We start from the raw sequence: 22,515 nt of genomic DNA, 5'->3' as shown, positions 1-22,515 counted from the left end.
TTCAGCAAAAATGTATCAATTGTGTATCGCTAAGTAAAGTGTCTATATTTGCCTTGATCCTATTAAAATCTTTGTTTTTATCACACTTCAGAAGTACAAAAAATGTGCTTCATTTGTGCTTTCCTAATTGATGAAATGTTTTGAAACATGGGAATAGTTCACTTACAGGTATTTAAATGTTGTGCATCAGAAAACAATGACCATCCTACAGCATTACATATCAAATTCTGTGCATTAGAAAACAATGACCATCCTACAGCATTTCTTATCACTTTCTGTGCATTAGAAAACAATGACCATCCAACAGCATTACATATCACTTTCTGTACCACGTTTACAAAATTCCCTCACTTTGCAGTGAGTGAAATAAAAGCAAATACCAGTTTTCAAATAAGCAGCAATTTGCCAGAAGACATAGCCTGACATTTGACCTGTGCCTTTGAGCTCACAGCAAATGGGAGGGACAAGATAAACACATTTCTTTGAATCCATATGCATTGCTCATTCACCTTCTGAACTGCAGTGGGGTTACCTTTGGAGGTGCTGCACCCCTACTTCCAGGGCCTATGCTTGATTGTGGAAAGGAGATTAGTTAACTTTGTTTTAGTGTCAGATACATATTGCACTCTTTATGCAGTGTTTTTAATATTTTGATCTGTTGGAGCAAGAAACTACTTTTTTGTCTAAATCTGCAAAATAGGCCGCAGATGGTGGAGTGTCTGGCGAGTGCGGCAAAATTATATCTACATGCAAAATGCGGGGAATTTTGGTGGTCCTGCTTATAGGCCTTTGAAAAGCAGTATAGAGGTTTGAAACACTCATACCCAAGTGCAATTTTATAAATCCAAGCAAGTACATGTCCTTTGATGTGTATGTTTCAGCATACAAACACGCATCAACAGGATATGTACTTGTTTAGTTGCAGCACTAGTGCTTGGACTTTGGGACTGGACAAGCAGACCCTTTAAACTGTAACTCAGAGATGACCTCAGTCGATTTCAACATACATCTGTTGTAGTATTTATATAAGTACGGCATTACTGGTCCACATCAGTTGCTACAAAAGAAGGATAAAGTATTCTTAGGAGCAAGAGATATTCAAGAACATTAATCAGGTGTTAACAAAAGCTACAGACTAATTTAATCTGTACTGTTTGTGTCCAGGCGCGGCCATCACAGGTAAGAGCGGTGAGGTGGCGTGGGGAGACAGACGACAGGATAGGTAAAATTAAAAATCAATATAACCACTTACTTTGTGCTCGCTGCATCGCCGACTCTGCGATGTGGTGAGCGCAAGCTAAGTGGTTTTATTTATTTCTTTATTCAATTGTACCTATCCCGTTGTCTGCTGACTTCCTCCACCCCGCTCTGCCTCACCCCACCCCTCCGCTCTTACTTGTGCCAGCCCCACCTGTTTGTGTCTAGAGAGTTGTCCTGGAAAACATTACACCTTTCATCTGTGGAGGTGAGGGTGATGATATAGTAAGAAAGGAAATCAAGATTCAGAAAAATAGACCAACAAGAACACCGGAAAGTTAAACAAAATGGCTTGCATGAGGCTCCATTTGGGAGTGTATAAGCTGCAGAAATGTGGGTGCAACCTGCAAATCACAGGTTTGGTAGAAGGGCTTCTTTTAAAAATCACTATTTAGAAAGAAACATTATTCCCAGAAATTGTTATTAAAACATTATAAACTGGAGAGAATCTCCTGAGACTAGAAAGGGATTTTGATAACCTGAGTGTAAAGTTTTCATATGTCAAAACTAGGAGTGCTCAGAAAGTGTCTGTAGGCCGGCTTGAAGCACTACACAGCTGGCCAACCACATTCTTCAGCGAAAATATTAATTTTGCTATTCAATCGCATTATTATTTTGTAACATTAACAACTGTGAAAAAGTACATTTTCAGAAATTCTTCTTTATAATACTGTATGTCCATTGGCCTCAGTGACACTACCTTGGCCCTCACTGCTAGCACAAACGTCCTCCTCCCTTCCTCCTCCTTCAAGCCCTACCACTGATCACACGCAGTCTGGGTCTTTAACTCCATCGAATTCCATTGTGGATGGGGGCCTGGACTTAGGAATGCTCACCTTGTTGGTTTAAAAGGCCTGAGTGGGGTATAGATGGGTAGGAACAAACTTGAAATAATGGCAGGTTAAGGAGAAAGCAATCCTTCCTGGTGTTCCTTTGTGGGAGGGGGAGGGGGCTCTGGAGGCAATCAGGAGGGTAAGAATACACCTTGAACCACTTGTTATAAATCCTCCTGAACATCCTGTGTATCTGCATAAACATTGCCTCTGCATACATTTCCAGATGTGAACCTTTACTGTAGTGGCTAAACCCAGATGAAATATTCAACCAACAGAGAAGCTCGTAAAATCAGCTTTAAAACTATCATAGCACAGACACTTGGGCTTGCTTAAACTCAAAATAATGTTTTAAAGCAAGATATGTGCGGAACACAGCACATCAAAAAACCTCTCTCCTGGAATACAGTTCACCTAGAAGACAAACTAATCATGAACTTGACGGCGCACTTCCCTAAACATGGTCCGACATGCTCCCTAATCACCACTCCATACATTAACAAAAAATAATCTAAATATGCAAAGCTTCCATAACACTGGAGTAACTCATCCATGAATCATAAAGACCATTGAAGTGGAGAAATTTTCCAAAACATTGGCACAAAATCACTGATTTAGACCTACACATTACAGAGAGAGAACTACAAATAGTGACTCACACTTTCATCAGGCATCTTTCTGAAAAGCCAATCCAAGCCTCCAAAAACACACTTTAAAACCAACACCTCCACAGATATATTTAAAAACACCGCATATAAATATGAATGTTTGCACGTGCACTGATTTACACCGACACATAACCAGATAGGCACAACACATATACACCTTCCTCAGGTCATCAGCATCCCCCTTGCACAACATTAACCTTCACCCTTAGCATGCGGAGAGATAACCCTCAGACCAGATACTCCTAACTGGTTCCCACAATCTTGAGAGCTTCCACCGAGAGTGATGGATGTGATCTGAAATTTCATTCCAAAAAAGAAAGTAACAGTTTGCAAAAACACAGGAACTCTGCTACAGACGGAAAACAAATCAAATGCAGGAAAAGTAATTTAACAGGCAGAGACTCTAGCCCCTAGAGATGATGCATGCAAGCACGCTCAAACACTAACACTACCCTACCCCCTTTACAGCACAAGTGCACATTTCAAAACACTGAAAAGTTGTGCACGGTATTGCTCCGGATTCATTGTCTTTGTGTTGCACAGCATAGTCCCATCCTGGGCTGCAAACCAATTTGACAATGTTAAAAGTGTTTGGGAAACACTGACACAGGGAAAAATGATAATTGCGTCTATGTTCTTCTGGGCTGTGTTAAAGTCTTACTACTTTGTATCCAACCAGCTGACATCTGGTAGAATGATACAGTTAACTGGCTTTGAGTTCTTACAGAGGGCAGTGAAACACGAAGAGCTGAAGATGGATGACAGTTTTAAGAACTCTACCTGGGACCAGTGGATTTGTGCACTCTTATGGGTAGGTTTGCGAACTCTATGCGCACATGATGGGCAAATGCAGCCACCACCTTGAGAGCAATAGAGGTGCAGTCCATTCACAAAAGCATTAGAAAAAGCCAGTAGATTTTCTCTGTGACAATAGGCACAGATCTATTGGCTTTACCAATGCCTTTTTTAATCACAAATAAAAAGAATTCTACGTTGGCTGCCATGAATGCACCTGCATGGTGGCAATCATGGAATTGACTTTGACTACAAAAAGTGCATCTTGAAGCATTCATGTGCATGCAGGTACTAGGGTGACCATATTGGAAGGATATTTAAATAGTTTCAAAATAGTTCCCTACCTGGATAGTAATGCATAGTTTTAAACATTTTGGGACGGAAAAGTTCCCTGTATGTTGACGAAACTGTACCTCTCCCCTCAGAGCCACAGCAGCATGGACATGATCCATAGTTTTAAACATTTTGTGACAGAAAAGTTCCCTGTATGGTGACCAAAGTGTACCTCTACTCGCAGAGCCACCGCTGCATGGACATCTGAAGGCCTGCTACTGATAATTCGTCACAGCAGAACATGAATCAGGCTTGTGCTTCATGACCTCGGCATGTCTTATGGTAATGTAGTCTTGTTAGACAGGAAGGGGTGCACCACGCATTACCCTCATAGTGGTAGAGGCCTCGTGCCCTTGCCAGGAGCTAAGTGATACAAACATAGCGGCGGCAGCATACCTGTTTTGTGGTTCCTACGTGTCAGTAGTGTGAACAGGCATTTTTACCTGTACAACTGGAGTGGTGCCTACGGCCCACTCATGTGAAGTTTGACTGCTGTGTACTTAACTCACCGTTGACCTACGTGAAGATTGTATGTAGTGCCAGGCAGCGTGAGATGCTTATGTGTGTGTGACCGTGCATTGTGCATAACTTGGATGACTGTGGGTTCCATTTTGGAAGCCCAGGACCTAGAAAGGTTAATTAGAGGGGATGACTACAACCCCTGACAGGAGATGTGGATTGCTGATATTCCTGAGGGCTGGGATGGGAACACCCACACTGGATAAAGGGGACCAGAGCATCCTCTGTGCACATCAAAGGTCTCTGTGATTCAAGGATGAGTTAATGCTCAGTGGGACCTGGGCTCATTGTCAGGTAAATGATGGGTCTGAAAAGGTTGGCAATGTAGGAACAGGGAATCATAATAGAGGGGAAGACTTAGGTCCTTGACCCTTTATGTGGCATATTTCAGTGAAGACTGACAGCAAGGTGTGATTCCCAGTTACTCCTTTGACGTGTGTTGTGGGTCTATCTGAATTGCAGATGCTCCTGGTAAGGCAGACCGTCTCATTGACAAAGGACAGAACAGGGGCGTGGGCACTTCTATGGGTCGAAACTCAAAACATGAATTTCAGAAGACCAGACACTAAATCACATCTATGCCTGGAAATGGGCTACAAAAGTGGGAGCATGAATCCCAGAGTGGAAAGAAGATCATCAAGGCTTTGAGCTACTGCAAACCAGGACTGGGGACCAAGCTTCTTGTCTGCTGGCTGAATGAGGGGCCATCACCCAGAAAGTCAAGACTAGTTGCACTGACCCTGGAGCACCAGCTTTCTGCAAGCCTGCCTTGAACAGCAGATGTTATATCTCGTCTGAGAGGAGCGAGGATCAGCGGGAATCCTGTAGAGTGGATCCCGTTGAGTGAAATGTGAGGCCTTCAGTTCAGATCTTTGTGAGAGTGCTGGCCGTCTGCCTCCCTTGTGGAAAGTCAGTGATCCTCTTATGACAAGTGAGGCCCATTGTGAAATCCAGGGCTGTCACCCTTATAGTGGAGTAAGCTGATGACCCCCATATGCCAGGTGGGGGCCACCATGAAGCTTTGGCCCGTCACCCTGGAATATCATGCCAAGAGGATTCCTGCCAAAGGAACAACCAAGAGAGACCTGACCTAGAGACCACCGCCCATGGCAAGACATACTGAATGCAGAGGAAACAGAGGAGATGTCTGACACCACTGCCAGCTGTTTGAGACCGTGGTGGCCCTAACATGAAAACCAGAGGACAGCATAAGACGACGCATCAAGTGGCTAGAGCCCAAGAAGATGTGCCACCCAGTCCTCCCTGTACTTGTCAGCTGCCGAGTCAGGTAAAACTGTTGTAGGACATCAGGTTTTCCTCGAACTTGCATGAACTCAGCACGTAAAGCTGTTCAAACTGACTATTAAGGCCAGCACAAGACTTTGTCATGTGGTGCCTAGCATGGAGCACATCTGAATACAAGCAAAGTGTGGGACTCTGAGACACTGGCCTGCATGATATGGGTGCGCCAATCTTAAGAGACTCTGGATATATTTATTGTGCTGTTGGTATACTTTGTGTGTTTGTATTAAATCTTACTTTTATCACAAAAGTGAGTATTTGACTGGACAGTCAGCTTATTGGCCTTACAGTTCTTACTTTGACCTTACACAGACATTACCCCCAAGAAGCCTTCTCGACTCACACTACTACTGAGCGTCAAGTGCTGAAGGGGAAGTACTTTACCCAGCTGTTCAGGATCCAGAGTAAGTTGGGTCCTGGGATAGCAGAAGTAAAAAGCATCAAACTACATGGTGGGTCCAGTAGCCTGTGCCTACCATGTTACCTTCTGAACAGGGTTCTGTCAGAAACCGCTGTGCACTGGCCATATAAAGGACAACTGACCACTAACCTCCAAAGAAAAATTAAGACCAGTCTTTTGGCACACACATCCACATACGAGACACTACTCAGACCTTCGGCTAGTTCAAATTCATTTTAATGCCACAATGGTCAACACAAACTACTTTGAAACAAAACATTTTTAAAAATCTCTATTTAACCTTAACAACGAAAGACAGTACCTAACAACATACACAACCGCTTGATAGTCTGAGAAACCTAAAAATGTTCACCCAGAGTGCTACAATGGTAAACGCTATGCAAATGTCAATTCAACAATATAATCAAAAATCATTGGTCCCCAGTGCAATCGATCACAGACAGGATCACATGTTTCATGTAAAAGCGGAGAGGAAGTGGCCTACAGGCTAGGGCAGTACAAAAGGGGGTGGTGATGGACGGAGCATCAGAACCAATCAAACACTCACACCCAGTCAACAGATCTGGGTTTGATCCATCACCATTCTTTAGCCCACTCTGCCACCCCAGTTCAGACATGGCCATATGCAAATCAGTCTGACCCTGTGCCTCATGGGAACAGTCCAGCCCGAACTGCCAAGCCATGCCTTCCCTGGACCAGAAACAAGCTTCCTAGGACCGGTTTCTGGCATTTCAGCTGTCTTCAGCCAGGCTTGCTTGAATCCAGTGGCAAAGTGAGCAAGGGACTCACGTCTGAGCATACCCTGCCAACTTATGGCAAACAAAGCAGTACAAAAGGGGGTGGTGATGGGACAGGTACAGACTAATTTGCATGTAGCCAGGTTCTGAGCTGGGATGGTGCAGTGAGCTAAAAAACGGTGATGGATTAAAACCATGATCTCTTGACTTGGTAAGAGTATTCTGCATCATTCAGAAACTCTGTCCATCACCACCCTCTTTTTCCCAAATCGATTTTATCCACACTCTGTGTGGGAGGGTATGCTCAGACGTGAGTCCCTTGCTCATTGCACCATCAGGATTCAGGCAAGCCGGGCCGACGATGGCTGTGATGCCAGAAACCGGTCCCCGGAAGCTTGTTACCTTCCCAGTATAAGAATTGGCTTGGTAGTTTGGTTTGCCCTGTTTCCATCATGCACTGGGACAGGTACAGACTAATTTGCATGTAGCCAGGTTCTGAGCTGGGATGGTGCAGTGAGCTAAAAAACGGTGATGGATTAAAACCATGATCTCTTGACTTGGTAAGAGTATTCTGCATCATTCAGAAACTCTGTCCATCACCACCCCCTTTTTCCCATACAGGCTAGGGCAGTCGATCTCATATCTAGGAAACCACGTTCGAGTCTTGGCAATGACGCCCAACATCCTTTGATTCTGGGCAAATCACTTAATCTGTACTGCCTAACAAAAATGAATGTGTCCTTGTGAAATGTAACTGGTGTGCATGGAAAGTGCTCTGATACCTTTGGTTCATGTTTGCCCTAAATAAAACACCGAGGGGGAAAAAAAAGCCAGAACAGGTGTCAAAATTCAGAAAATTAGTGCTGCAACCACCTTACAATAACTTTATAAAGTTAGAAGCAGCCTCTAACTCAGACAAGGCATGCATTTGATGTCAGTGGCACACAGAAGATGACAATAATTACATTAATGAAAGAACTGTGTAATTTTTTTGAGTTTTATCGAAATGAGGTGGCGACATCTATGATTATAACAGCTAGGGAATAAAACATGTATTAGCCTAAGGCGCGGTGCTAGCTAGTTGTTTCTATGGAGGATCCGTATCTCATTTAACCCTGGGTGTAGTGGGCGTAGCGGGGCTCTGTGGAGGTCCACAGAGTTCCAAACAAACTCCGTGGAACTCCATGGAGCTCCGCTATGCCACCCTCCTCCACTCCCCCATTAACAACTAAGTAAACATTAATTAAAAATAAATTTAAAAGTTTTAAAACCACTTACCTCTGTACTGCGGCATCCCAGCTGCCCTTCTCCTCTTCCTCGCCGTATCGTAATCCTTGTGGAAACTGCACATGCGCGCGCGCATTTCTTGAAAAAAATGTGCATGCGCAGGCAAATCTCCGCACACTCCGCGGGTGGAGCGGAGGTCTCCGCCCGGGGTTAATCTCATTAGATTTCTAGATAGAAGTCTGTATTCTGCATAGGGTAGCACCACGTTTCATTCATTACGACTAGGACTGTGAAATATTGATTACTAATTACGAAGTATAAAGTAACAGGATCAGGGGTTACTGAGTATTTTATTTGCCCGGCAATTTGTAACCACATGGATTACAAGATTGCGCTCATCCCCAGAACAATAGCTGAAAGTCATCAAAAATTGAACTTTGCTGCTAGTCATGCATATATCCTTCTCTGAAGTCAGGCTACATAGAATTATTAATAAATTGAGCCCTTGAGATAATATTAGTGCATTTTGGTATGCTATATTATATGTTATGTCACGGTACTGGTAGTGCTTATCTTTAGCCTCTTGGTGCTTTCTGCAGAATCTGGCCTGCAGTTACAATTCATCAGTGCAAAGGTTCTCGGCTGTGATACAGAGCGCGAGTGTCCCCTCATATTCTGTTGTCACTAGGCGCGCAACACCCATTGGACTCACAGGGCTTCAGCCCCCCTCGTCGCGTGTGGCAGCCCGGGATGAGACACCTTCCCGGGCAAAAAAGCAGCCGCACCCGAGCACTTCGCAGGTCTTTAAAAGACCATTTGCATGTTAATGAGGCCTTGCTGTTGTTTCACCCCTTCTAAGAGCCCCGGCAGCTCCACTCTGCCTAGTGCTTAAAGTTCAGCTCCCCCCGAAATTTTTGCTCAGCCCCCCCCCCCCCGAAATTTTTGCTCAGCCCCCCCCCCCCGAAATTTGGCTCTAGTTGCGCCTCTGGTTGTCACCCTGTGGGTCTCTGCAACCTGCGTCTTCAGGAGTGCTGCGCTCATGCACGCCATCTCCGTTTTGTGTATGAATCATTGATTCATGGCATTGCATTGGCCACCTCACCTTCCCAAACTAATTAGACCAGCTTGCCTGTCAGGCACTGTGAGAGCAGCAATGTGCTTTCTCTTATGCCTCCAGAATGAAAAGAGCTGCAGAAATCACAGCACAAGCCGTAAAGAAAAATCTGATAGAGTTCAGAAGATCACAAAAGAGGCCTGCCAATAAATAGCAGCTAAGTGCACTTTATTGATAAGTTTTTAAAGGTTTGACTGTACTGCTCTACAGCACGCAACTAAATTGGCCGACTCATGCAGAATCGAACTAAGGAATAATTAATTTAGACACCCTGGAGTCAGTGGAATTAGAACCTGACATGCAGAGTATATACAACTAATTAAGTACTGGTGATCTCCGCCAGGTCATACAAAACCTTTCCAGTGTCCCTCCAGTGCTATGAACAGCCCATCACAGATCACGGCAGCAAGAGTGTATCATTTAGGCATTTTTCAGGCACAAAGTTTTCCTTCTCTTTTTTATAATTTACAAAAGCATTGAGGATGATGTGTTTAGTAGGTCTTTGTGACCATCAAGAGCTGATCACTGAGCCTTTTGTGGTGGGCATTTACAGTGTAATTTTTGTGTCGGTTGTGTCCCGCTCGTCTCCTATGTTGTCCACGCTTGGTCCAGACCCACTACCTTTAGGAAAGAGGGATGGGGTGTCCCTGTGGGAGACAGTCATAGGAGTAAGTGGCTGCGGGACGTACTCCTGCTATATTGCATGCATTATATTACCTCACAACAATATCACAAACACAGCATTCACGTAGGTACTACTTCACAAAATAATAGATGTGGATGTAAGATTACTTTATATATACTAGCCTTAACGATATAGAGGTGGGAATTGTACTGCATGTGATATTATTGGAGGTCAATATTATTGAACTTGAGATATTGCCGTACAATTGGCTGTAAGGCTGCTTATGTCACAGCATTGTGATCACTTGAGTAGGGTGACATGCACAATGTGACACACCACTGGATGAGATGGAAAGACTGTAGTGACAGCAGTGGGTCTGGCAGCTGACTAGACTACGGATCCACTGCTGGGATCTGCTTGACCACGTGGACATATCAATAAAATGAGTATCACTGAGTTGGGCAACAATAAAGATCTGTTATCACCAGGTGTCTAGGGCGGGTGGAATGGCCGAGTTTGATTCTGTGCAATTCTACATAACTACATTACAATTCTGGGAGATTCCATGGAATTTTACAATGGGGCAGAGTTAGCATTTGGTGCAATTCTCTTAACGCAAAATGCACTCTTGCGTCCAAAAATGGCTGCGAGGACGCATTTTGCGCTAAGAGAACAGCGCAGCCAAATACCACTCAACACCCTTGCATACTCCACAGTGATTACTAAAGAGTATGTAAGGGCACTGCCGCCGAGTGGTATGCAGTGTTTTTCTCTGCAGGGCATACCCTTCGGCACCCTCACATACAATAATCACTGCAGATTATGTAAAGGGCGCTGTGCTGTGCAGTGGTTTCTAAACAGGGCCAGAAAAGAGAGCAGTCAATCTATGTTTAAATACCACTGCAGATTAAAGTTTAATATGCATTGGTTTTTACACATAGAAGGTCTGCTCCCTCTTCCCGCCCTTTTTGGAAACCACTGCAGAGCAACCAACCACTGCAGACTAATTTCGCAGTCGAAGCTGCAGAATTTATCAGTAATTGCATGTTAGAAGAATGACCAAATTCGAGGGGGGCGGGGGGCGTGGCTAGCGCCAAAGGATAATGGTGGCGACCTTCTGACTCTCCCGGGTCGGCGGACGGCACGGCGGCGCAAATAACCTTCTAATGGCTGTTTAAATGCTCCAAATTACCAGCATAGATCCTGCCTGCAGTGGTGCATGCCCTGATGTGAGCGTTTTCTCACTCGGTGGGGCATAATGCAATTTTCCTCTTCACTTGTCATTAGGCGGCTCCGCTGATGCGACACCCGCCATTTTGAGATCCAGTGGAATTACTCAAAACTGGCTGACACGAACTGCACCACTTCTATTGTTTCTTGGCCACACAATGCTTCTGAGGTGAGAAGCTATTCACTTCAGGTTTATTTCCCTGCTCATCTCTAGGTTATGTTCCTGTTTGTATTTCTTCACTATTCAGCGTTTTAACTGGCATATAATGAGATGCCCGCCATTTTGAGAATACCGAAAATCACCTTATTAACTGCCTGACAGGAACGTGCCGCATCTGTTGTTTTATGGCCAGAGAATATTTATGAGGTGAGAAGCTGTTTCTTGCAGGTATACTCCCCTGCTCACTTCTCTGCAGTATTCCTGTTTCCACTTCTTCAGTGCTTAGCACTTTAATTGCCAAGCGTAATTTCCTGCCAGCAATATTTTTGAGACATGTTTCTTATAGGCGAATTAACTCCTTGCAGACCAAAGATTGAGCACTGAGCTCTTTTTAAGATCTTGCATGTTCCTTTTATAATTATCTCTGAGGAAATTATTTTGTTTGTGCCACCTAAAGCTATACTCAATTCATAGCTCTTTCAGGCTTGATCTTAATACATCGTACTCTCGCACCGAAGGTTTTATTCTGGTGTTGATCTTTGTCTAAAGTGGTGGTGAATGGCAGACTCAATAGACTTATCACCTAAAAGTGCTTCCTCATCAATCATTAATATGCCTTCTACTGCGAACAAGACTCCCAGTAAAAGATTGAAGAAAGATCCTCCTTCTCCTCCAAAACAACCTTCATCGGTATCCTTAGACCTCCTGCTGGAAGAAAAAAGAGCTCTTCGCCCTTTTGTTGAGGAAATGAACTCCAAGATACAAGCTCTAATGGACAATTGGTGACGAATGGAGGAAAGGCTTTCGATTGCGGAACAATCCATTCAATCCCTGGGATCTTCTAAAGCTAAAGTAGAGGCTCTTCATTCTCAGGTGTCAATACTTCAGAGACAGGTTGAAAATCTCGAAAACAGAAATAGGTGCAATAATCTTGGCATTTATGGTTTGCCATACAAATCAGAAGGATCAGACCCCATCGCCTTCTTCAAATCTTTCCTTCCGAAACTTCTTAACTTACCAGATGACTCAACCTCACAATATCCAGCGTGCTCATAGACTGGGCCCTTCATCTGCTACTACTTCTTCTTCCAATATGAGGAACCCTAGAGGAGTTATTCTGTATTTTCTAGAATATACAGATTTGCTCATGGTTTAGGCGGCTGCTAGATCCATTAGACACATTTCCTGGTCAGGCAACTCATTATTTTTTTTGCAGGACTATGCAAAATCTACTGCTGACAAACACAAGAAGTTCCTTGCTCTAAGACCACGTCTTTGTTTTATGGGTGCCCGTTTTGGCCTTTTTCACCCTTGTCTTTTTAAGGTGACTTATAATAACACTACTACTTATGAAGACCCTTTGAGACTGAAAAGTTTCCTCAACTGCTGTGACGCAGAGATTATGGACACCACCTCTTCTTCGCATATTACGTAGTTTATTCTGTTGATTTCTCGGGTTTACGATTGTGCTCTGATTTATTAAGTTCTTCTTGTTCCACTATCAATGTTATCGTTGTTCATATTAAGATGTGTTGCTTGATGTTAACCTTTTTCTTCTCTCCTTACAGGATTTGCCCTTCTGTCATGTGATCCATTTGTCGTACCTGTTGCTTGTTCTGCATTCTCCCCGTCTTCCCTTGTGGAGTCTGGACGTGCCATCTTTCCATGTGGTCTCATCCTCCCCCACCTTTCATTTGTTTAGAAGTTTTTGTAGGTATGTTATTCCTCCCCTTTGTAATGCTTCATTTTGTATTTGTCTGTAGTTTTCAGTCTTCTTCTTGGTCTTTTTCTCTTTTCTCTAATTGTACTACTCTTCTTTACCTACAAGATTTCTCTCTCTTTTTCTTCTCTTTTCTTTCTATTCTATGGAGCTTTTTAGTATTTTCTCGTTTACTGTCAATTGCAATATTCTTCCTTACCTACGAAGTCTCTTTCTTTCTTCCTTCTCTCTTCTTTATATTCTATTGAGTTTTATTGGATTTACTTGTTAATTGGTATCATATATTCTTCTGAATTTTCCTTGTATTATGGCTGTGTATTTTGTATCATTCTTTTTTATCAATAAGATATGTTTTTAAAAGTTATCACATGGAATGTTAAAGGCTTCAATTCTCCTATTAAGAGGCAGCGAGTACTATCATATTTATCCAAACTTGATGCACATATTGTTTTGTTGCAGGAAACTCATCTCTCGGATACTGAATCCCTAAAGCTTAGGAAAAGTTGGGTTGGTGAAGTCTTTTTTTCTCCGGGGGATGGCAAACGTAATGGCGTTATAACTTTATGTCATAAATCGTTGCATGCTCAACTTATTTCGCAGGACACAGATGACGAGTGTATATGGTTGTTTACTAATTTGTTAATTGGCGATGTCCCAATTTCTTTATTCAATGTGTACGCCCCTACCCAAGCAGATGCTCCTTTTTGGTACCAACTCTATCGGTTAATTGCACAATTCCCCGTCGCCAATTTAATTCTAGCTAGTGACAGCAATCTAGTAATGGACCCATTTCTAGATAGGAAATCTAAAACACCCTACGTACTAAGCAAAGCACACAAAGCTTTTGTACAATCAATAAAGAATCTACGCCTTACTGCCGCCTGGAGATTATGCAATCCAGAATTGATGGAATATACCTTTTACTCAGCACCCCATCATACCCAGTCCAGAATTGATTATATTTCCACTTCACACAGTATCTCCCAATCTCTACTCTCAGCTGATATAGGTCCCATCCTTCTCTCCGACCATGCCCCTGTTTCCATTCAACTAGACATATTGCCCCATTCTGATCAACCCAGGAGATGGCGTTTTAATAATTCCTTGCTTTTAGACTCTAAGTTTACTGCTTCTTTTGTAGCATTCTTTCAAGAATATTTCCAACTTATTGACACAGACTCTCTACCCTTCCATACAATTTGGGATGCCTTTAAGGCTTCGGCACGGGATTTTATTATCAGCTATGTGTCCAAGAAAAGGAAGATTTCTAGGCTAGTCAATGCTGATCTCCTTTCCAAGATAAAACAATTGGAACACTCCTACTACACTTCTAAATCAAAAGAATGTCTTACAGACCTTATTAATGCTAAGATTAAATTCAACAAGGACGCAACAGATAATGCCTCTCTTCTTCTGTTGAAAACAAGTGTGAAATTTTATGGGGGACAAAACAAATCTGGCAAGTTGTTAGCCAACTACCTTAAGTCTAAGCAAAATAAACTTCACAATGAATCCATTTAGGACGATAATAACATTCCTAAGCACAAAGATTCAGACATCCTACAAGAATTGTTTTAATTCTACGAGCACTTGTACACACCAGAAAATGTACCTACAGAGGAGGATGTATCTCTATAGCTCTCCTCCATTCACAAGTCTTCTGCTCCCTTACCGAATATGGAATCTCTGAAAGTTGACATCTCACAGACCGAACTGCTTGCTGCGCTTAGGTCTCTTAAGAAAGATAGAGCCCCAGGTCCAGACGGTTTTACTGACGAGTTCTACACACATTTCGAACAAATATTTCTCCCAAAGTAGCTTACTCTCATTTCTTCTTTCTCTGCTTTTGGAAGCGCCTGAGGGACCTTTTGGAAGCTATGATTTGTCTTATCCCAAAAGAAGGGAAAGATCTACGTCAGTGTAAGAACTACCGGCCCATCTCCCTAGTGAACATAGATTATAATATTTTTCCCACAGCCTTAGCGCTCAGACTTGATTTGCTCCTACCTTCACTTTTGGGCAAAGAACAATCAGGCTTTGTCAAGGGAAGATCTATTACTGAAAACACTCATTTATTTTTTATATAATTTCCAAATCAGCAAATTATACTGAGCCTCTTGCTGCCATTACCCTAGATGCTGAGAAAGCTTTTGATAGAGTATACTGGCCCTTCATTTTTCATACATTGTCCTGGTTTGGCTTTGGCCCAAAAATGATTTCTTTGATTTCCTTACTTTACTCCAACCCTAAAGCGGCCATCTTTGCTAACGGTCTCACCTCCTCTTACTTTTCTCTACATTGAGGTGTGAGGCAAGGTTGCCCTTTGTCTCCCTTTCTTTTTAATCTAGTTTTAGAACCCTTTCTCTCCAAATTAAGAAGAAATCAACCCATTACTGGCTTTGTTTCCAATTCCCTTCAAGTTAAATTGGCAGCCTACGCAGCTGATATCCTTCTGTTTTTCTCCCAACCTCTTCTCTCCCTTACGGCTTTTTTAGAGGAAGTCCATTCCTATGCAGGAGTCTCGGGCTACAATTAAACAACGATAAATGTGAAATGTTACCCCTAAATAAATATACTTTTAAAGAGGATTTTTTGATCTCTAACTGCACTTGGAATTCGAAACAGATTAAGTATCTTGGTCTGTGGTTCACCTCGTCGAATAAAGCTTCAATTTCTTGAAATTTTGACAAATGTGGAGAAAAATTGAATATTCTCACAACTAATTGGCATCCCTTACATCTCTCCTGGTGGGGTCGTTCCTGGTGGGGTCGTCTAGATACAATTAAAATGATGCTGACGCAAACAACAGAAGCTTTCTACACCTATTATTAGTCACTCATATAAAGTTTTGAATTCACTTTTACCACTTGTCCAGCATGATATTAACTCTTTCCTCACCTCCTCTATTTGGCACAGTAGTTTCATTCGTATTAAAAATAAACCCATCTACTGGAAAATATGGAGAGATAAAGGTATCATTTGGGTACATCAATTGTTTGATAATGACACCTTCATTACATTTTCAAACATATGTTCTTTTTTTCAGATACCTTCTCATGCTTTAAATACATTTTTGTCCCTACGTTCTGCTATCTTAGAATCCTATTCCTATTTCAAAGCCCCACCTCCTCCATCTTCATTACTATATCCTACATGGCCCAATTTGTTTCGTATCTTATCAAAGGTCTCCACTTTTTACCTTCATCTATCACTTTCCCCCATCGAAAGAAACAAAACACCCACTGAACTCTCCTGGGAAGCTGACCTAGACACTACTTGGCATTTCCCCCTTTGGGATAGGATCTGGCTAAAAATCCGGAAATCTTCCAGAGCAGCAAATGCCACCCAAACCCTTTTTTTCATATATAATAGACTCCTTTTGACACCAATCTCCTTACATAAAATGCACGCTGATATTCCTGCCACATGTTGGCCCTGCTTATCTCAACCAGCTGATTTAAAGCACTTATTGTTCACGTGTCCACAGGTGTTACACTTTTGGACTCAAAGTTTGGGCACAAATTAGGTTAATTTTTCATTCTAATATTCCCTTGACGCCTGGCAACATCTTCCTAGGTAGCCTTGTTACAGGTTGGAATATAAAGAAAGCACAGTTACCAATTATTGACTTATTACTGGCAGTGGCTTGCCAACATATAACTAAAAATTGGAAGGATGCTTCCTGACTCTCCTACTTAGCTTGGTGGTATTCTGTTTATTACAATCATAGACTGGGCACAACTTTTGTATTTCCTATGTCTCTGATCAAACAACGACTACATTTATGGTCCCCAGTCACACAGTTTTTGGATGAGAGTGCAAAAAAATATTTTGCTCCTGCCTTTTACATGCAGGAAGTTATAAGCCTCCTTGATTTCTTACCATAAAGTGATTATTATTTATTTGGATTTTTGATAGCCATCTATTTTGCTTCACTCTCTTATAGTTTAAGCCTTCTCTTATGTTTACAGCCATTAATGCGAATTGATATGTTATCTTCAAACCCAATATATTATTGATGTTCTGCTTATTACATCTTTTGTTGATATAATATGTGATATATTGCTGTTTTTGTTTGTTATTTCAATAAAGTCATTTTTGAAAATTAAAAGAAGAATGACCAAATTCCAAATTCCTGTGATTCTGCCATGGGAATTAAAAATTCCACCCAGGCATACAGGTGCACCTTAGGGGTGAATGTGCACTCTGCAAATAGCCCTGTTACATTCATTTTTTGTGATGCTGTGTTGTGTAATAGCTATTCAGTTTCCTGCTCTTTAATTTTCTATCAAAGGTACAGGGATAATAATGACTGGGCAGATCTATTTACCCGCAGCTTTGTACAATAAGGATTAATTAATACATGGTTGTAATACAGAGTAAATGATTCATATGACAGGACTCACAGTATTATAGAATTTAGTGCATTACCATACAATGCTGCCCATTGTCAGCTTCAGCCATGTTTATTCACTCCCTCTCATTGAAAATGTTTCTCATGCCAATGTGTTGCCACAACGTGATACTAAAATCTGATCAAACTAAGTTCCTTAACAACACATTGTGAGCTGCATATTGAATACAACTTAACGCAGGGCAATATTTGGCAAAATTGTATGGGGAATCTACAAACAGACGAACTGGCACCTAAATTAGAAGGTAAACCAATAAGTCACTTGGCATATGCCGACGATGTTATTCTATTTTCATTGACTCCAATCAGGATTCCAATCACAGTTACGGAATTTACAACATTTTATATAAAAAATTATTTAAAGTTAATCTTAGTAAAACTAAAGTTATGATCTTTGGCAAAGCTCGGAATCATGTCAAATTAAAACTGACGACAATATTCTGGAAGAAGTATAGACATACAAATATCTGGGCTTGTGGTTGATCAAAATTAGGTTGGTCAAGACATCTTTCAAACCTAAAAAACAACGCTCCTACAGTATCACTTTCAGTCAAAAAATGTATGAGAGTTTATGGATGATATGCAATTTATCAATCCTTAAAGGTGTTGGAAACAAAACTAGTACCTATCTTACTGTACGGAGCAATAGTGCTGCCTGAAAATTCCATTAATGATCGGAATAAAATTGATATAAAGGAGCTCAGATCTTTATTAAATCTTCATTCATCGATTCACTCCCCATTGTAAATTGTGACTGAAACTATCTCTGAATTAATTAATTGTACATTGTTCTTCAGCAATATTCTAATATTATGTGATTGTGCGATCGCAAACGAAGATTCTTTGAGATTTTAGATTTACGATGAGGTAACGAATCATTGAGACTTGTCCCTTGAGTTGAATCTGGCATCTGTTACTAAAGTAGTTGTGGAAAACAATTTACTATTATTTGTAAATCTTATATAATTGCCTCATATAATTGACTCGCTGGGAGCGAAAGAGGCTAATCAGACAACATCTCTGGAGGAATGCAAGGACCACTGACTTATTAACAGTACAGAAATATAGACATGCTTATTATACACCTGAGTTGTATACTAAAGTAAAATAAGGATACATAGGGCCTATATTTATGAGGAAACCACGCAGTGCCTCACAGCAAATGACCTTACTGAGCTGCTCTCCATGCCAAGGAAAGGGCAGGAATGGGCGTATTAAAGTCATTATGACACATTCCTGTCCTTTCCCTTGCACTGGCACCCTTTTGGCAACGTAGAGCCAAAGCGAGCACCCTTGCACCAAGGTGTGAGGGTGCCTGTGTTGCATGCAGGATTGTTTTTCTGGAGGAAGGGACACGCACCTTCCTGCACAAAACCAATCCTGGGAGGCATATTCCTCTTTCTATGTGTGCTGCCGAATGCAGAACATGTGGAAAGAAGAAGAAACAAGGAGAAACAGAGATATTAGTGCTCATTATGCCTCCCCTGGGACGGTGTACGTTTTTGGTGCATCCCCAGATTTACAAGTTCTTGTAAATCCGGGGAGGCTTCAATATTCATGGGAATTGCATGGGAACAACCACCCAACACCCATGGAACGCCTTCCCAAGGCAGAGTAACATAACGCTGCAATTTGGGCTGTATTGTGTTACTCCAGATTTTTTAAGCCACTCACAGCCACACAAAGTGGCTTTGAAGTCTTCATAAATCTGTGTTAAGGTTTGTGTCGCTCTTGCACTATGTTGCTTGGGGCAAGAGTGACGCAAAATGCCTCATAAATAGCCCCTTTAGTCTCTAATTGGAATCCTGGATGCAAACTTAAAGATATGAGATTTTATTTCTTGTTGATACATGTAGGTCAATTTTGATAGGTCATATTACACAGAAGGCATTATTATGAGTTTGGCAGTCTTCATCTGGGACAGCCTCTGTGGCGGTGCCAGGAAGACGGCCAAACCAGTGGTGCACCCACCCGCCAGATTACAAAATGAATACAGGGTTGACTGGCTGTGCTGCAGTGGTGTTACAGCAGCAGGTATGTTAGGCTTATAGGAGAGCCTGTACAACATATCACTGCAGTGAGAGAGCCTGCTGCATGTACGTGCACTGTGTGGCATGCACCATGTCATGCATGCCACACTATGCATGCACGAACGTGCAATTCTTGGGGGGCCCAACATGCCACCACACCCCTCCGAACCCTCCTCCATGGGCATATTTTCCCGAGGGCCCTGTAGGGGGCCTCTTCCTGCCTTTCCACCAGCTTTTTCATGGCGGGATCACCGCCATGAAAAGGCTTGCAGAAGGACAACTCGTAATATGAATGGCAGTGCTGTGATCAGTACCCCCTCCATTCCTTCCCACTTTACACACTGCCGGCAATGCAGGATCCTGGCAGTGCCGAGGTGTTGTAGCGGGCTGGTTCGGTCCGACCACCGCATTCGGAATACGGTGGTATGAGCACAGTGGTTGGACCACCACCACGAGTACGGCGGTCCCAGGACAGCTGTACTCGTAAGATGCCCCTAACTGTTTACCCTCAATAGTTTGTCATTTATGTATTTATAAAGAGGAGTCAATTAAGGATTTAATTTTTTTGTGTCCTAGTTTATTATATATGAAGAAGAAATACCTGAAGAACACATTTAATTTAATTAACTGTAGATATGTTATAGAGGCTGATGCCTATTGTTTTTTCACAACAGACTGTCAATTCATTACAAAATGAACTACATTTTTTGATTTTGTTTATTGTCTTTTTTAAGGAAGTGTAAATTAAATGTAGATTTTATGGAAGGTTTAAAGATGCATTTGTGATTTTATGGTATTTGTTATTGTGATAATTATTTTAATATACTTTTATACAATAAAGATTCATTCATTCATACAAACTGACAACTTCAATTTTATTATGATATCATGAAATGAAAGTACGTATGGTCAGCAAATGCCAGTAGACAACAAAAACACTTTATGTGACTTTCACGCCAGTAACCAAAGTAGCAAGCATACATTTCTCCCATTGAGTTAATACAAAGTTGAGTTGTCACTGTTAGAATATGTTGAGCAGAAATGAAAATACCATTCAATTTAGTAAATAAGGAACATTTAAACCATATGAAGTTCACCAAAATTGAGAAAAGCATATTATAGAGCTGTGCAAAAAGGAAAGGAAGCTTGTGTATTATAATGCCTATGTCTATGTATGTGCATATTTGTGTAAGATATTAGCAGAGCGCAAATCTAATTATAAGTCAGGAGAGGGTGGTAAATCATTAGGAAAGTGTACAGTTTATTTTAGGAATACCTCTTCAAACGTTCAGAGGTGTATGTGAAAAATAATCCGCAAAATTCAGGTAATAATGACCTTCTACATGACCCCCTCTCGTTTTGAAATATTTGTATAGTAACACTTTGAGATTTTAAGCAGATGCTACCATTGAACTGTATGGCTGGTAAGAAAAGGATTACCTACCTCCAGGTCATTATAGACATGGTTTCCAGTCCTGGACTATTTGTAAAGGTCTGGGCATTCTAGGTGTTGTAGTCTTGTTTTGCTTCTATTAACTAATTAGACTAACAACCCTGGAATCAGTGATTTGTAGATGAAAATTCCGGGAGTGTTTTTTTTTTTTTATTAATCTGAGGAAAAACTGTACCTTTCCTTTCAATGAATAAACTGTAGAAAGTATTAGAAAATAGATTATAGAAGAGAGCTATTGTCTACAAAAAACATACTTTACAAAGTAAGCTATTTAAGCATGTTAAAGTACCTCAAACACAAGAGTGTAAACAAAGTGCATTTAAAAAAGTCCCCTGTTTTGCTGCATCTCTATATGACGTGAAGCTTTATAGGGGACCTAACAAAGAAACACTTATTAAATCACAAAATGTCAAGAACACTTAATAGAAAAACTAGAAACCACTAATATTAGGTTAATATGTTTTTCTAAAATGTACATATTTCTAACCCTGGGCGTGAACTTGTGGAGTTTGCGGAGTTTTCCGCACTCCGCGTTACGCGGAGATCGTGGAGTTCCCAAAAACATTGCTTCGCGCTGCAAAGCATAGTTTTTTTCCTCGTTCGCGTTTATCAACGTCATGTTGGCGAGGAAAATCCACCTCCCGGCGGGATTTTTCCTTGTTCGCGATCGTCATCATCAAGTTGGCGAGCGTGAGCTTGGAAGATCTACCTCCCACGAGATTTCTCAACGCCGGTGGGGGTCAGATTTCTCATTGCAAGTGGTTGCGTATGCTCGCACAGCTCGCGTTGAGAAACTGTCAATTTGCATAGAGAAAGCTGCAGCTCGAGTACAAATCTACTTGAGCGGCAGAAAGGAAGAAATTGCCCGCTTGCGCTGTGCATGATGCCGTTCGCGATGATTGCACAGTGTGGACAAGCATCCGGCACCGCAAATCACCGCGAGCTGCATTTTTTTATTTCACTCCGCCGCTTGCAGAGCTCCACGTTGCGCAGCAGAGTTATTTTTCCACTGGGGAACTCCACGAACTCCGCCCAGGGTTATTTCTTTGGCGAATATTTGGAAATGTGCCACTTGGAATCAATATTTTTCACAAAGTCTGATTGTCAACAAAACAACAGATGCTCTCTGTTTAATCATACAACTGGCTATCGTCCTCGTGTTATGTGTGCCCCACATCATCCACCCCTAGCTTTGAAGCCAACAGCAATTTTCGATCTTAGATATTTGATGTTTAATTCCACAGTTAAAAAGGGGAAAATACAACTACAAACTCCAGAATGTATATCACCGTTGTCCAAGACGCCTGATCCTGGCTGTTAAGCCAAACACCATAGGGTCATCTGATGGCTATAGAGCCATCAATCCGTGAATTTCCAAAATGATCAAAACTTGTGCAATGAGTGTTGAAGACTTTGGGTTGTCATTAAGAATTCCCTAGAAGGATGTTTGCTAAGACAACACCTAACCACACGATTCCAAGCAAAGGCACCAGCAGACATATGATTACAACCTCCATATTTGTTTGAATTGTGTGATAGTGGACAAATAACTTTACACCGGGAGGAGGTGGCTCTCAAGGCGGCAGAGATGAAGCAGTAGAGTTGAGTTTAAATAGAGAGACTGACTCTGAGAAGCACCAGGAAAATCTTGCTAATCTTTTCAAAATAAAGGATCAG

General features: G+C 41.7%; 1 protein-coding gene across 1 annotated transcript in view; it reads right to left on the bottom strand.

Annotated features, from left to right (window-relative positions):
- LVRN (laeverin) overlaps positions 1 to 22,515 on the bottom strand; it is a 541,073-nt gene that overhangs the window by 472,879 nt on the left and 45,679 nt on the right. The gene's annotated exons all lie outside the window — the stretch shown is intronic.

This window comes from Triturus cristatus, chromosome 2_1, assembly GCF_964204655.1.
Source record: "Triturus cristatus chromosome 2_1, aTriCri1.1, whole genome shotgun sequence".
NCBI classification, from domain to species: domain Eukaryota; kingdom Metazoa; phylum Chordata; class Amphibia; order Caudata; family Salamandridae; genus Triturus; species Triturus cristatus.
Note: the sequence above shows the minus strand (reverse complement) of the source record. Positions and strands in the feature narration are given on the sequence as shown.